Here is a 17,883-nt window from a genome sequence, read left to right as displayed (position 1 = left end):
TTCTTCCTTTTATTCTGCCATGTAGAAGTACTTATATGTTTGGTTTTAAGGTAATAGGAGGCTGATAAATAGCACCTTTGTCTACTTTCTAAGTTTGGAACTGATGGAGCTACTTTATGGATAGAGCTGCTTAAAGAAAAGTCTTTGATCTATGACCAAAGCGGCCTTCTACTGCATCCTGTTTACCCCAACACACTCACCCCCTTACCCTTCCTAAGTTATTCACTGGCATAATGCATCTGAGATTAGAAAAGAGTTTGTAGACCGAATACATAGATCCTGGACTTTTCCCTCATGGAGACTTGGGGAGCAAATGCAACAACAGGAAATAACTACTCAGTTTCTGCAGAGTTTGATAAGGTAAACCTCGCACCCAAGTAGGGAACGTGTTGCAATGGATGTCACCAAACAATCCAAGAACTAACGTTTCCCCCAGGGCTCAGGATGCATATAGGAGCGAGTGAGGGGTCCAGTAGTATTGCTCTAACAGGTGCTTCTTGACATGGAGAAGTGAGGAGTGGGGAAGACATGTTCTGTGTCTTCTGCTCAGTAGATGGGTTTCTGACTTCTTTTGAATTGAAGTCCAATTTCAAGATGCTTAAGGATATCCTGAAAATGTTGTGCATGTGCCCATGTGTGTACATGGTGGATGCATTTTTCTGGGAGTCCAGTGCTTTAATTATAGCCTCAGTGGAGTCAGCAACCATCAAATAGTGAAGACCTGCAGATGTGGGCTATTGCCTTGGACTCTTTATTCTGTTGTTCAGTAAAACAAACGGTGGGAGTGAACTTTCCCTCATGGAATCCAAATGAATAGATCACATTTTTCAGATATTTTGACATGGGCTAGTAGCTGATTCTGTGTATATTTAATTATTTGTCTTAAAAATTTCCTTAGTGGATTCCAGGGATATGTCAATGCTGTAAAATATGCTTGCTCTTTCCCAAATTTGTTGTGTTGACTGAAATAAAGTGCACAATCTAAAAGCTGAGTTATGTTTTATTCAGTGGACATTTCTGAGGACTTAAGCCCGGGATAACAGCCTCTCAGATCGCTCTGAGGGACTGCTCTGAAGAGGTGGGAGTGAGCCAGAATATATAGGAATTTTTATAACAAAGACCAGGTAGTTGGAACATCAAAAGATTACTGTTAATTAAAGAAAACCAGACATATAAAGTTAAGGAATGTAGCACTTTTCTATGTATGGGAAGGTGCAAAGTTCTGGGCTCACTGGAATCATTCCTTTGATGTGCACTTTAGTGATCCAGGACCAGTGTCCTGTCCTTTTGCAGCCTGGGTCCCCTCAGGGGGCACCACTGGGGCTGCCTGCTTGTCTGCATCCTGAGTTTCCCCCCACTCACTGTAAGGGGTGGTGGCAGCAGCTGATGGCTTGATGGCTGTCGCATCCTCTGTTTACTGATATGTCTGGCAAGATTTTTCATTCACAGTTGTCTGTACCTGTATCTCACACACGGAGAGTGGAATATTAGGATGTAAGTTAATTGGCCCAAACTATCCATCAACATTAATAGGAACTCAAGTCCTTAGTTAATTTTGCTCAAAACTCTTTGTTAATTTCTTAAGTGACTAAAAAATAACATGTTTCAAAGGGGGCATCGCAGGGGTTCTGAAAGTGGAATCGACGTTGAAGTGGGGCTAGTGGTCTCCATGTTGAAATAGCAGCCTTTATTGCTATTCTGTCTCCCTCCACCTGCACAGTGCACAGTGCACAGTGAGGCCAAGCAAAACAAAACATCAGAGTTTGGAGCAGAGCAAGGTTTATTGATCAAGAGGCCACCAACCCAGAAGATGGGAGACTTAGTTTTCTTTCAAATCCATCTTGCTGACTGGCTGCCTGGCTGGGGCACAAGATTTTTAAAGGCACAAAGGATCAATGGGAGGGGGGATTTTGTGATTTCAGCTTTGGGATTAAGATCTCCCTTGCAGACCTCTGGGCACCAGCTTGTGAGTCCAGGTGTCACTGGCAATTGTGATGGATCTGTGTGTCCCTGCAAAGCACACCAGTAAGTCAGGGTCTTGTGCTCTCTTAGCTCCTTTCTATGAGAGAACAAAAGCCATGACTGATGCGTTTTATTATTTACTTAAAGCCTATGTTACGGATGAAGAATTTCAATTCCCAATTGGCCCCGCTGTTACCTTCAAGGCCATTGTGTTTCCTTTGTTTTGGGTTTCCTCACTTCCCTAATTAATTACTGCTTCAGTCTGCTCTTACAACTCAGAGAAGACCCTGAAGACTAAAGTCTTTTTCTATAAATAAGAAATGGGGATGATGGGGAGGATTTTGTTTCTGGGAAGGCCCCACTGTGTCCACCTCAATTTCCGTATCACTCCTTCATTGTCCTGTAGAATGAGGGTGTATTGAGGACTTTTTGTGACATGAACAAAGACACGTTTCCTTTTCATATTCAAGTATGACATTATTTACATAATTGTCGATGTAACGATAGACATTTTGCCCATTCCTTCCTTCCTTCATTCAACAAACATGTATTAAGTCCCTACTAGGTATCAGATGCTGACTCGGTTCAGGCAGCACAGCCATGGAGAAAGTTCCAGCTCAGTCCAGTCCTCCCTGTATGTGCACATACACATCAATGTTACACCTACAAGGTGTATATAACAAGACAAATATAAGGTATATTTTACATTAATAGTAAATGAATGCATTCACGTTTATGTTAAAGATAAATATTCTAAGTTAATAAGTCACTCATTTAAATTGAAATGTAATAATTATTTAAAGGTTCTTTCCTTAGGTATGAGACACATTTTAATAGAACAGTAAACACTTAGTGAAGCAGAAATATTTTTTAGTCATTGTCAAGTTTTTTGCATAGTGAAAGATAAGAAAGCTATGTGTAATTTCTGTGTAATATATTCAGATATGATGCAACATCTAGCTGTCAGCAAAATTCTAATTTTCCCCTAATTCCCCAGCTGAACTGAGATACAGAGAGGTCAATGGAAAGGTCAGATGATGAATCAGTGGTTGGTTATAAAATGGAAAAGAAAGCACTTTCCATTTGTAAATCCCCTACTGTAACCACCTGATAACCCAAACATACTTGACAAGAATACAGCACCACACTTACTGGTTTTCTACCTTCTACAGCCAGATAATAGTAAGTAGCAATTTTTATGTGTGCAAAATCCTGCAAATAGGATGATCTTGTCTTCCTTCTGCAAATCTCAACCAATATAACATTTCAGAAAGTAGCAATATCAATTTGATGAAATAAATGTTATATACATATATATATATATTTAAAAGAAATACAATAGAAAGTTCACAATATATCACACTTTAGGCAGTTTGTGAAGAATACTGGGGCTACATAAAAACATATTGTATTCTGTGGATGGAAGAAGAAATATAAAAAAAAATCTGGCTACATGAATAGAACATAAAACCAATAGCATTTTTCCTAATTGAAACAACCTGTGAAATCTTGTGGGATCAGTAGTAACCATTTTATTTTATCTTCTTTACTAAATCCTGATAACATCATCCTGTAGTGTTTCATTACATACAATTTTAAAGTAGAGTCCAACAGACAGATGTTTTAGATGAGAGGAAAATGGTGTCAGATTTGGAACAGCTCGCCTTTTGAGTATGATGGGGACTAGAAATAATGGTCCACTCTTTGTGAGGTGTGTTTTCTCTGTACATATATAAAGAGAATTTAATTAGTTTTATAAACTATGAATGGTTCTATGAATTCTATGACTTTCCAAATAATAGGACTATTCAGAATATGACAAGGAAAACGAAGGGAAGTATTTAACCTAGTCCAGGGGATGAATTAGGGACTCTGGAAGCTTCCTTCATGAGGTGTTGATGATCTGTATCATATTTCTTTTCTTCTTTTTCTTTTCCCTTCTCCCATGCAGGAAGTCCCATCCTTCCATCCCGTAATTCCCACAGCCATTTAGTTTTCTTCTTTCTCTTCATTCCTTTCTTTTTCCTTTCTTTTCTGTCTGGTCTATTTTCTATGTATCCATTCTTTACCTTCATCTTCCTCAGCTTTGATGCAGGGCAGGTAAGAATGTATGGAATTAAAGTATCTAGGTCCTAGTTATTATAGAGTATCCTGTGAATCCAGTTAAGTAATAACTCCACAATGCTCCTGGATGTTACTGTGCCTTCAAGAATACTTACACACACACACACACACACTCACATGGGATGCGGTTTATAACACTGTATTTTGAGTGGGTCTAAGGAATTTCCATCAGGGCCTCTGTGTGTCTAGGGGGGTGGCCATGGGTTAACACTGGGATTGTGGATACCGCCTCAATCAGAAAATCCTTGAAGTCTACTAGTCATCTGGGTACATTTTTTTGCTTGAATAAAATGCCCTGAACCTTGAAAACATTTTGAAAATTAATTCCCTAGGAGTGGTATTTGTTTATTAACAGTGAAGTTCACATTACATAAAGTATGTGTGAAGGAAATTAGTGGTACAAATTACAAAATTGCTTTTGTTATATTTTTAGATGTTTATTGGGCTCCTGTATTCATGACACTGTGTTACAATTGTAAGTGAGAGAGACAAAGATGATCAAAAAGAGACTGATTTCAAAGGTCAATGATCTTCTAAGAGAAATAAAACTTTAACCAGTGATTAGGAAGAGACTTTTGCACTAAAGAAAGGGTAGGTTTAGGACAGATGAAAAGGAAAAATGATAATCAAAGACACAGAGAGAGGAAATTTTGCAGTATACTCAGGAAACCTTATAAAGGAATTCAGTTTTCCTGAGAGAGGTGCTTCAGTATTTCGGTGAATACCGATCCTGCAAAACTGGCCTCTGTACTCAGAAAACCGAATTAGGACTCAGAGGCAGAGTTTTGGGGAAATCAGAAAAGAACAGCTTTATTGCTTTGCCAGGAAAAGGGGAGTCGCAACAGGCTAATGCCTTAGAAACTGAGAAGCCCTCTTGGATTGGGGTCCTGAGGTTTTATTGAAAATCTGGATGGAACAGAAAATGTGATAAGAATCAGGGCATTTTACAGGGTGCTACATTCCTCTTAGCCTTGGTGAATCTTCCCTCCTTCTTGGAGGAACTCCAGAGGGTCTGTCCATTCTTATGAGATTATCAGCCCATTACCTCCTTCCTGGGGTGTGGCATCTGGGGTGAAGCTATTCTCAGTAAAGACTGTCTAGGCAGAGGGGAGCGTAATGGCCATGAAGCCAGTTTGTTATTTTGTTTCCTACTCCTCCAATATCACAGCAGAAGGAAGACCTAAATGCCGTCAGCAGATCCTCCTCTAACTCCTGGTTACACAGACCTTAAATAGTTTATGATTCACAACCAGGACCTTGTTTCTTCCTCCTTAGTCAACGATGTGAGGCGTCATTTCAGTTTGTTTGTTTCACACAGTCTAGGTGTCTGTGCATTCTGCATCACGCCAAGAAAAACGCACTGTGAGGATGTTGCTGGTGGATGTAACCAGTGTTCCAGGTTCTTGTCTCATCCTAGAAAGAATTCAGAGACAAGACGTAGTGGTTCAAACAGTGAAGTGAAAATTTATTAAAGGTTGGAGAGCACACTCTCAAGGGGAGAGTGGGCAGGCTCAGGCGAGCGGCTGCCCCAAGTTTCTTTGGTAAGTTGGTTACAGAGGGTGTAAAAATGAATGGGTGGAATATTCACTAGGGAGGGAAGGGTCTGAGGTCGTATTCCCTGATTTTCATCCCAACCCCACCTTCCTAAAGGGAGGAGGGATTTTTGTTCTTATTTAGTCTGGATCGGAAGTGTCATGGAGTCAGTGCATGATGGGTAGTTCTTATCTGCAAGGCTAATTTTATTGAAATGAGGGCATAATGAGCAAAAGTTTACATTCAGACACTAGAGATCCCTGCCTTTTCCCACTTTTCCATGCCGACCTCTGGGCCACTTATCATCCCCAGATTTGTTACCACTTATCAGCCCAGAGGTTTCTGCTTTTCTTTCTCTGCCCAGGGACCCCTGGTGCTTCCATGATGTGGGGTTTCCTGCATTTGGCCTGTGTCTCTCCTTTCTCTGCTCGTATCCAGCTATCTGCCTGCTCTAACAATTTCATCTGCTGCTGAAACTGTGTACAACAAAGCATCATTGTAAGTTATTTCATACAAAACTGTTCACGTTGGGTAGAGGGAGTATTAAATATTTGACAAGAGTTTTGATTTATATGTGTAAGTTTTTTAGATTAAAATATGTTTTCTTACAGCACATATATTTTGGGAATGTGCAACTGAAGTATACAATGTTCTGTTGTAAAGAGTGAAGCAAATTCATAAGAAAGGTCAAAGAGCTGAATAAGGTGGCTTCTTATTTTAAGCTTGTAACTCCAAAATATAATATAACACGAATCACAGTGCTATAGATGATTCTCAATCATACAGTTATATTTAATAATACTATCTCTTGTACTATAGCTTGGATGTTAAGCTGAGATCCTTATAATACTTAATCTTAGTTTTGTATTTTCTCCATAAGGCAATAAGCCATCTTAAGTAAACCGAAGAAGGAAATATTCCACTGGGTATTTTCAAATGTCAGCTTAAAACTGTCATTTGAATGGAAACAAAATCACAAGAAAAGGAAATCAATATTTCAATATTCAATATTTCAATAAATCAATGTATACAGTGTGAAAAGAAGACATGGGTAATGCCTTCAAATCAAAACTTTCCTGTCAATGAATGATATAAGAATTTGTAAATTCTGAAAATTTCTTTCTATTAGTAATAAACTAGAGACTGTTGATCTTGAAAATGTTTTCTAAAGGTATAGTGGGTGGGAGGCACAGTTGGAAATAAAGGAGGTAAAATCATAGAAGATCTTAAAGACCAGAATTGGAGGGGTTGGGATTACACAGTACAGGAGATGAACTGGTTTCTGTGTCTGCAATGACCTCTTTTCTTGTGCCTTCCTGAACTACAGAGGCTGCAAAACTAAATGTCATTTTCTGTGCTGCCCTGTGGCTAGGATTCTGATTGAAATTTAGGTTCTATCAAATTGATGCACTTGTGTGAAATTTGGAACTGTGGTCTTTTTCTGCAATAATGTCCAGCTTTCCAGTCTCTGCCTTCACAGATGCTAAGCAGGGGGCAAAGTGTGTGTTCCGGGGGTGTCTCCACCACCCTGGTTGGTAGACACCCCTGGGAAGCCAATGTGCCAGTGTTGTCCTGGAGGTCATTTCTCAGGGCCCTGCCTCTGACACATGCCACCACTTTGTTACTTTTGTTAAATTAACTTAAGATAAACAGGGGGGAGGGCATAGCTCAGTGGTAGAATGCATGCCTAGCATGACCAAGGTCCATGGTTCAATCCCCAGTACCTCCATTAAAATAAATAAACTTAATTAGCACCCCTACATCCTAAAAACCCCAATCCTCAGAAATAAAAATAAATATAATATATAAAAATAATAAATATAAAATAAAAATATAATATATAAAAATAAAAATAATAAGTATAAAAATAAAAATAAATAAAAATCTGGGTGATAAAATAAAGTCTAACCTAAAAGGAAAAAAAATAGATAAACAGAAAGGTTTCTGTGTCTTACAACTGGATCCTACCAGAAACACTGAACTTTCTAGAACCTGAATTTTTGAAGTCTTTGCAATAAATTATATCATATCATATGGTAGCCTGAACTTCACTTAAGCCAATTAAAACTAAACTGCATTTCCTACGGGATGTCACAAGGCAATGTGTTCTCTAGAAGTAGATCCTTGATTCCAGGTTTGGCACCTTAGGGCACCGTCTTCCAAAGCATTAATCCATAATGGAAAGAGGACAGCAGGTAAGCCCTCCTGACCACAGGAACAGAGTGGTTGGGAAAGTAGCTTGATTTCTCCATTCTCACTGAGAAAATGATGTCATTTCTTTTTGCAGGTGGGGGTAGAAAGAAAATATAGGGCAAATCTGTGCTTGTAAACCATTCTGGTTTTCAATTGCCTTGTCTGGCTGAGAAATCAGTAGAGTAATGGGGAGAAACAATGACGAATGTGTTGGAATGACTTTTTTAACTGCTTTGCACCATTGAGAATGTCACTATGTCTGAAAGAGATGATCAGTTGTGGATTATGCATTTTAACTATCACTAGTTCTTAAGGAGAAAATGGTAATAAAGAAAGAAATTAATGAGGTCTCCAATCCACCAACTTGTGAATTTAGCCTCTAGATCAGGTAGAAAAAACAATGCTGAATATATTCTGTGGCAACTATATCAAAAGAGCATGTTATTGATACCAATGAATTCATGAACAGAGAGATGGAGGGAGCCAGCAGTCATCTTGAGGGGACTTACTCTGATTTTCCCCAACCAGCCATTCTGTGTAAGTGGAATTAGTCAGTGGCCATGGAGCCGCCTGGACACCATGGCCAAGGCCAGCACGTAAACTCGCTCCCCTGGTTTTGACCCAGAGCAGAGGACGCTCCACTGGAGCCTTGTCTTTATGGGTTGGAAGCCTCCTCCTGTCACTAGCCCACACCCATAGGGCTCATAAGACCTAGAACATTCACCTAGTGCCTTATTTCTCCTCTGTGGATGAAAAAGAAATCCCCATTTCACCATGCAAAGCTTGCAGGGGCATGGAATTATAACACTGTGTTTTCAGAAAGGGCCCAGAGCCCAGGAGACTAAGACTCATTACGTTTCCATGTTCCTATTAAAAATTTGTCATCTCTAGGCCAGAAAATGGAAACCTTCGAATTTCAGAATAAATACTTTATAAGAACTAAAATTACTTCAGCTGAAGAAGAAGGAAGTTATACATTAATTATAAGGGTTTTCACCGTTAAAAATACCCTGTCAAGATGAAACTAGTTGGATGAGAAAAAAAGTATGATAAACTCCACAAAAGAGCAAGAAATTCACCATTTGGTTGAAGGACATTCCTAATCAAGTATTTAGACAATACATGAATATGTATCATTATCTTTATATTCAAATACATATATTAATCTATTTGCTAACACACATCCTTTGGAACAAAAGTACACAATCATTAAAATGACTGTACTTTACCCTGTGCATCTATGTGTGTGTGTGTGTTTCCATTTCAGACTTGCTTCTAGGACTCAGAAATTAACTGCCAATTTTAGTTAGAAGGAAAAAATCCACGTATTCCTCTGTTTTAAAAACAAAACAACCAGTATGAGTATTTTTCCTTGTGTAATTCACATTTAAAATAAGTATCTAGAGGAATTAGCCACCATGAGTTTGAATTCATTTATTTCCAATTTTGTCCATTTCTAAAATACAAACTTTAATATGGCTATCTTCAAATTATTTGAAATTGTTTGTCTCAAATAGTGAAAAGTGTTTTCTTACAGTTATTAGAACATTCTTTTAATAAGCAAGGGAATAATTGAGTCAAACTATGCATACGTATGCCTAGAGAAAACCAACAAATATTAATGTCAGCATACTTCCATTATTTCTACTCTGCAATAATTTTTACAACAGATTTTTAAAAAAGCTATTTTTAATTACACAACTAATGTGCCTTCATTATAAAAATTCAAACAAGAAAAAATAAAAGTCTTTCTGGATGCAGTGGTAAAAATTCTATATTTTATGATTAATTTTGTTGTCTCTTGAGGTCTCTGTTTTGTACCATTTTATCAAGTTTGAGAATTTCCTTAATCAATCCTTAGTGAATGTTTTTTTAAAATATGTTTAATTTTTTGTCTTTTTGAAGTATTTTTCTCTTCTTATTGGTAAGGTTTGTTAATTACATTCACCATTTTTTTTGTTGTTGTTCAACAATTGTTGCTTTTCTAGGATAAAACCCAAACAGGTCAAGGTGTACCCTTCCTCCAATAGACATGGGACAGCTTGGTCATATATGCTGATATTTCATCACATTTCAGTTAGAACATTCTGTGCTCCCAAGTAAGATTAGTTCTATATTCAAATATATTCTGTGTTCTCCCCGAGTCCTCTTACCATGGATACTGTTTTCCTTCTTGAATTTTGTATTTTAATTCACCTTTGATTTCTTGTACTTTACCATCAATAATTTTTAAAACAACTTACAAGGGTTTTAATTACCAGGTAGAGATATATATTTGTTGCCTTTATCAAATTCTGAAATTCAAAAACAGAAAATTAGTTTACTTTTACCATTTTACTATTTTCACTACTTTTTAAATTTTTAGTACTATTTTATTTTTCTGTCTACTATTTTTGTAGGAGGGCACCCACTGCTTTGTTCCATGGTTTCTATTTTCATTGATTTTTCTCATGTACAAAAAAATATGTCACGTCTTTGACATATAAAGACCTGCACACATTTAATGTGTATGACTCGGCGATTTTGGGAATAAGTAGACACTTGTGAAATCATCACCCCTGGATATTGCCTAAAAGTTTTTAAGAGGTCAGGTCTTGTGTTAAGTATTCTTACAACACGTCTCAGTCTGTTTGGGCTGCTATAACAAAGTGCCAGTGACTCGGTCAACAACAGAAATTTTCTTCTCACTGTTCTGGAGGCTGAAAGCTCAAGGTCAGGGTGACAGCGTGGTCCACTTCCAGTGAGGTCCTCTTCCTGCTGGCAGATGGTTACCTTCTTCCTCACAGGGTGGGAAGGCTCAGGGAGTTCTGGCGATGGGGCTCCTTCATAAAGACATAGCTCCCATTCCTAAGGGCTCCACTCTCATGACCTAATCACCTCCCCAGAGCCCCGCTCCCTGACACCATCACCTTGGGGCATAGAATTCCAACACATGAATTTCGAAGGAGACATCAATGTTCAGCCCATAACACCACAAAGAATAACTATACTGAGAAAGAGGAAGGGAGGAGGCTCTGGGCTATGTCTAGGCTGGCTTCTCCATCAGTCTTTTGCACGTTACACTGCTTTCTCAAACCATTTTGGTGCACGTGGCTTCCTGGTACAGTTTCCAGACCATTCCTTGACATCTTGTTCATGCTTCATGAGAAACAATTCATCCACCTCTTTGATTCAATTATGATGAAGTCTCAGTGACCCTCTTCAACTTTTCTCCAGTCTTGTTTATCTTCCTATCCAAGCTAGGGATTGAGGATGGGGTATTGTATTCTCGCTACCTTTTGGTAACCTGACAGCAAAAATAGTGGACATAGGGAACTGTATTCAATATCTTGTAGCAACTCGTGGTGAAAAAGAATATGAAAATATATATATATATATATTCATGTATGACTGAATCATTATGCTGTACACCAGAAATTGATGCAACATTGTAAACTGACTATATACTTCAATAAATAATATATATATATATATATATATATATATGCTAAGAAATAGTGGACAGAGAAATCTCAGAAGAAACTTTTAGATTCTTTGTTGGAGAATCTGCTATTTTAGAATTTTTAAAAAGTCACTCCACTTTCTTATTTAGGTAATCTAATTTGGGGGGACTCCCCTCAAAGTTCATGTTGCCTTCCCCATTGAGAGGTAGCTCTGAAATACGGTCAGGTTTTGGCTTGTGGGGTTTTTAATAGATGCTAAGGTAGCATCTCCTGAGACGCTAAGGTAGTAGAGGTCAGTGCATTTGTTTTTAATCCCTCATCCTTCATTCCTTAGCTGCATGATTTGGGGCAATTGTATTTATCTTCTCCTAATTCAGTTTCTTCATCTGTAAAATTGGAATAATAATAGTAGTTGCTCATTGTTCATGAGGAAATTGTATCAGTATAGTAAACACTTAGTGAGAGTAGCTATTTTATTAGTAAAAAAATTAAAATTCTGTTGAAAGCCTCTCCACAATCAATACGGAAGGAAAGAAAATTGACTTATAAGTGAGTAAACTCAACATAAGTAGCCTGCAAGAGACTGCAAAATCAGAATGAAATTGCACACCCTTGATACAAGAAGCCAGAAGAAAGACCAGTAATACTTATCTCCTTGACAGTCAAATGGTTACTTCAGCAGGTAGACTCCTAAATAATACTGGAGGTATGTTATTACATTTCCAGGAATGATGAGATCCATAACTTTGGAAATATCTCTGTGCTATAAAACTGGAGACTGTGTTTATACAGGTTTGGAGAGATTAATTTATATTCCAGAAGGTTAAAGCTAAGACTCAAGATCATTATGTTCTCAAGGAGATCCCTGAAATCACCAGTAATATTATTACTCAATTCTGCATTTGTTTCTTTCCAAATAGTGTTTGCATGATAAAGTGGGATTATTCTCAACTGTTATATTGCTTCTGGGAGACAGAGGTAGGATTTGAAGTCAGGTTAAACCATGTCAGAGTTTACGTATGAGATTATTCTCCATTCCTTATCTGTTGTTGATAAATCATTTATTCATTATTAGAATGATTGCTTTTTGTGTTCAGTATTGGGGAAGGGAAGCTCTGTGATCCATCTTTGCCTTATCCTTTTACTTAGAAATGTAAAGTGTATTTTTTTCTATTTTTATATGCCCTCTATGTATTTGTCTTAACTTTTCTTTCATTATAAAAAATGTAAAAAGTAATAGACAGAAACCTTAGGTAAAATAATCAGACAACCAGAAAGGGGAGTGCTCACACCCTACCATGAGAGCAGAAACAAACAGCAAGAAGAAGGACTTCCTCTGCCTGCCTGGCAAGAGCTCAGCCAGTGAGAGGCTGTCACAGCTCAGTCAATGAAAAGTCACTGCACTTCAGATTCTCCCTCCAGTGGACTCTTGGTTTACTACAGCTCTCACACCTTCCTGTTTTCCTTTACAATAGAGTTCTCCTCTCCTTTTATAGGGGACTTGCAGGTGGCTTACCATGGTTGCAGACTCCAAATTGCAATTCTTTGCTGATACCACATCAACCCATTTTTACTGGAGAAATAACTGGCTTCCTATTCATTTTAGATCAACAGACTTTATATCCATAATCTACGCCCCATAAAAAATCATCCTTAGATTCGTATTTTAAAGATTTTCAAGGGCTAAATGATCTGTTCATGAGAAGTCAAATAAAGACTTACGTCTAAGTGCTGACCCTTACAGGTAAACAATTGTTTTAAAGAAAATTGCTGCTGAAAATACTTCATGGTCCTCCCCTGTCTTCATGGCTGTGTGTGAACATCCAAGTGTCAGTAAAAATCAACAGGGCTGGTACATCTCTGCTGAAGGCCTTGAGATTATCAGCCCATCTTAATGCAGAGGGTAACTGAGTGTCTACTGTTCTGCATTCAGCCACACACAACTTCCTGCACAAACCCATTTCTCAAAGCAGTGTCATCACTCGTGGAGTCTAGGAAGGATGAAAGTCTCCAAATTAACAGTGCTTCACTTCAAACTTGCAGCCTACTCTTTTTATAGCTTCCCTCCAGAAGCTTCTCTCCCTTTCTGTAATCACCACCAGAACGAATCACTTGCTCCTTGTTAAGCTTTTATCTTAGTGAAGCGAAGGTGACAATGATACACTGTGCTGTAAGACCTTCTTGGCAGCTCTCCCGCGATGCCTGCTGGCCTGTTTTGATCCCCTTCCATATGTCCACAATTTAAGTGGCAATACAACTCTTTCTGAATTGTATCATAAAGCACTGCAGGGCACAATCTTGTGTTACCTGCTTTTGGAAAAGCAGTCTTTTCAAACTATTTCAATGTTCACATTAAAGAACTGGCTGCCTGAGACTTGTTGATTTCAGGTTTGTAAGGACAGGATCAAGACGCCAGCAGGGAGGCAACCGTGAGAGCCTCATTCTGCATGTACAACAGCCTCTTTGTTCTCCTTTAAGTAATTTGAAGCCATTGGTTTTATTATTGACTCAGATAGCACCCCCCCACAAGTCAACAATTCTGACATTCATTCTAATGAAATGCTGAAGTTCAATATCTTGTAGAAAAGTAATTTCTAAGGTGTATTAACAAACATTTATAAATTGCTGGGGAGTTTAAAGAGTTAATCTATCAGTGGATTTCAATCTAGAAAATTTTCTGTTTAATGATTCTCAAAGGAAAAAAATAACCAATTTTTGTCTTTTGGTTAAAGACTGTGAGCATCAATTTTCTCATAGGAAGAATTTCATTTTCTTTAAATGAAGTTAGTGTTCATGAATAGACTAGTGTTTTTTAAATTGTTTTTTTGCTTAATCTGTCTAGTGTGTTTATTTTGTTTCCATCTGAAGTTCTCTAGAATTACTTTTCATCAATTTAATAATTGTTTTGTGATGAAACAGTTTTTCCTGTGAGTGTATTTATAAACAAGGAACAAAGATTCAATGCTATTGTTAAGAATTGATTTTTCTGTTCATTAAAAACAATTTACTTGAAAGCAAGTCTATTCTTAGTCACTACTAGGTTAATAAACAAAAATTTTCACATTCAAATCTAGTAAATTGAAAGATTTGTTAACCTAACCTTTAAATCAGTAATTTTACAGTCTCTTTCCCTGTTTACACTTTAAATATGTCTAGTGTACTAATGAGTAAAGAAAGAAATTATTCAACTAATGATTATAAAGTTTTCTATGACTGCAATAGAAATTTATTTTAAATTTAGTCACAAAGATATTTTATTTTTATTTTTATTTTTACCCATTTTTCCTGATTGATATGTAACTCCATTGGAAAAGGTGCTTTAACTTTAAACTTCATAATAATGGTTATGTAGCTTAAGATCTTTTTTTAACATTAAAAAAACTGAAGTAAAGTTGGTTTAAAATTTTTTTTAGTTTCAGATGTACAACATCATGAGTCAGTATTTTTATAGATTATACTTCATTTAAAGTTATTACAAAATAATGATTATATTTCCCTGTACTGTACAATATGTTCTTATTGCTTATTTTTTGTATATATAGTAGCTTGTGTCTATTAATTCCGTACTCCTACTTTACCCCCCCACCACTGGTAACCACTAGTTTGTTCTCTATATCTGTGAGTCTGTTTATGTTTTGTTATATACATTGCTTTGTTTTATTTTTTAGATTCCACATACAACTGATAACATAGAGTATTGATCTATCTCTGTCTGACTTATTTCACTAAGCATAATAATGTCTAGACCCATCCACATGTTGCAAATGGCAGAATTTCATCCTTTTTATGACCAAGTAATATTTCATTGTAGATAGATAGATAGATAGATAGATAGGTAGATAGATAGACAGAACACATCTTCCTTATTCATTCCTCTGTTGATGGACATTTAGGTTGCTTATATATCTTGACTATTGTAAATAATGCTGCTATAAACATTGGCATATCTGTATCTTTTTACATTAGTGTTTTCATTTTCTTTGGATGTATATCCAGCAGTGGAGTTGCTGGATCAAACGGTAGTCTTATTTTTAATTTTTTGAGGAACCTCTGTACTGTTTTCCATAGTGGCTGCACCAATTTACAATCACATCAGCAGTGTACAAGGGGTCCCTTTCCTCCACACCTCACTAACATTTGTTAGTTGTATATTTTTTGATGATAGGCATGTGGACAGGTGCGAGGTATCTCATTATGATTTTGATTTGCATTTCCCTGATGATTAGCAATGTTGAGCTGTTATTAGTGTGCTGCTTTTTCTTTGGAAAAAAAGTCCGTTCTTGTCTTCTGCCCATTTTTAAATTGAATTGTTTGTTTTTTTGAAGTTGAGTTGTATGAGCTGTTAATATATTGTGGTATTAACCCCTATTGGTCATATTATTTGCAAATATGTGCTCCATTCGGAAGGTTGTCTTTTTGTTTTGTTGATGGATTCCTTTGCTGTGCAAAAGCTTTTAATTTTAATTAGGCTAATTTTAATTTTAATTAGGTCCCATTGTTTTGCATTTGCATTTCTTTTGCCTTAGGAGACAAATTAAAAAAAAATACTGCTGTGATTTATATGAAAGAATCTTCTGCTTATATTTTCCTCTAGGAGTTTCATGGTTTCAGGACTTACATTTAGGTTGTGAATCCATTTTGAGTTTATTTTTCTGTTTGGTGTGAGGAAATTTCTAATCTCATTCTTTTACACCTTGCTGCCCAGTTTTCCCAGCACCACTTTTTCAAGAGACTGTCTTTTCTCTATTGTATATTCTTGCATCTTCTGTCATAAATTAATTGACTGCAAGTGTGTGGGTTAATTTATGGGCTCTCTATCCTGTTCCATTGATCTCTGTCTTTTTATGCCAGTGCCATACTGTTTTGATTACTGTAGCTTTGTAATACAGTCTAAAGACAGGCACTGTGATATTTCCAGCTTTGTTCTTTTGTCTTAAGATTATCTTGGCAATTCAGGGTCTTTTTAGTTTTTTCGCTTTTGTTTGTTTTTTGTTTTTTGCTTTTGTTCTTCTCTTAGCTTGAAATTTTTTTTTTGGCCTAAATCTTACTAATTACTTACCAATTCCTCTAATCTTTCCAAATCTCCATGGCATGTGGCAACAGCTCTGAGTTGTGGTTGGAAGAAGTCATATGCTCTGTTCTGAGTTCAAGGTCCCCTCATTGTTCGGTGGCCTGTGCTAGAGGAGGAGGAGTGGAGGGAGGCAAACTTGAGGGCAGTGCTCATGTGTTTGGAGCAAGATGTCAGATGACAATGGTAGTGGCATAGAGCTGCAATAAAACCAAGCCAACACCGTGGAATGGCAAGTAGGGAATGAGAGAGAATTTTGGAGAGCTTCAAGGACAGGGTGGTGTCTGTGAAGGTGAATGTGGTGTTGCAGGCCCGTTGCAGGCTTGTCAGGAGATTTCACCTGGTCTTAGATTGCCCCTGGCTCTCCATGGTCTTCAGTTGAAGTTGAAGGTTAATATTGGTGGAAGGCTTGTATTACAGAAAGTTTATCTTGTTGGTTCTCAATTCCCTGCAAGTCAGAGTCTCTGAGAAGCTTTTTAAATTTTTCAGTTTGAACTGTCTTATTGAATGTTACTTTCTTAAACCTTTCAGTCTCACATAGGTTTTCATTACATTTTTTTCAGTGATTTTTAAAAAACTTTTCTTATTGAAATAATTTTAGATCTCCGGAGCAATTGCAAAGATTTGACAGAAGGCTGCTGTACACCCTGTATCCGGCTTTCCCCGATGTCAAAATCCTACATAACTGTGGTAATTTTTTTTAACAAATATTAGTATTGGTGTAATAATACTAACAAAACTACAGGCCTTTTTCAGATCTCACCAGTCTTTCTGCCAGTGTCCTTTTCTTACTCCAGAATCTGATCCAGGGTCTTACATTGCCTTCAGTGGTCACGTGTCCTCAGTCTCCTCAAGTCTGTGAAACTCTCTCATCTTCCTTTGCTTTTCATACTTTTAAAGAATACTGGTCAATCATTTTGTAGAATGTCCCTCAAAGTGGGTTTGTCTGATGTCTTCTTATGATCTGATTGAGGTCATGAATTTTTGACATGAACATCACAGAAACGTTAAACTGTTCTCAGTGTATTTTTTTCAGGGACCCAGGGTGGTGATGTGTCTTTACACTGCCCAGTTGGTTAAGAAAATATCTGCCAGGTTTGTCCACTGTAGAGCACTAGTTTTCCCATTGTAATTAGTAAACATCTTAGGGGAAATACACTGAGACTGTGCAAATATCTTTCTTCTCTTCAAATTTCCACTCACTGATTTTAAGATTCAAAAATTAATATTATGGTTTTCTAATAGTGCTTTCTTGTTGACCTCAGTCATATTAAATTTAACAAGTGGAATTCTTTTATAGCATGAACTGCCTCTTTCCCTGATATATTTATTTATTCAAAATTTACATCATTATGGACTTATTTTATGAATTATAATCAATATGATTGTAACTTATTTTTTTGTTGGAATTATCCAAGCTTTAGCTAAGAGGATCTCTTCTGGGATGCCTTCTGTGTCTTTTCTATGTGCTACCATCTTTCTCTGTGCACATCCTCGTGTTCTGACACCACACAATGTTCCAAGTTCACGTCGGATTTTCCCTCATCCAGTCCTGGAATC

The sequence above is a fragment of the Vicugna pacos genome, unplaced genomic scaffold (genome assembly GCF_048564905.1).
Source record: "Vicugna pacos unplaced genomic scaffold, VicPac4 scaffold_20, whole genome shotgun sequence".
NCBI lineage: Eukaryota > Metazoa > Chordata > Mammalia > Artiodactyla > Camelidae > Vicugna > Vicugna pacos.
This window is presented reverse-complemented; position numbering follows the sequence as displayed.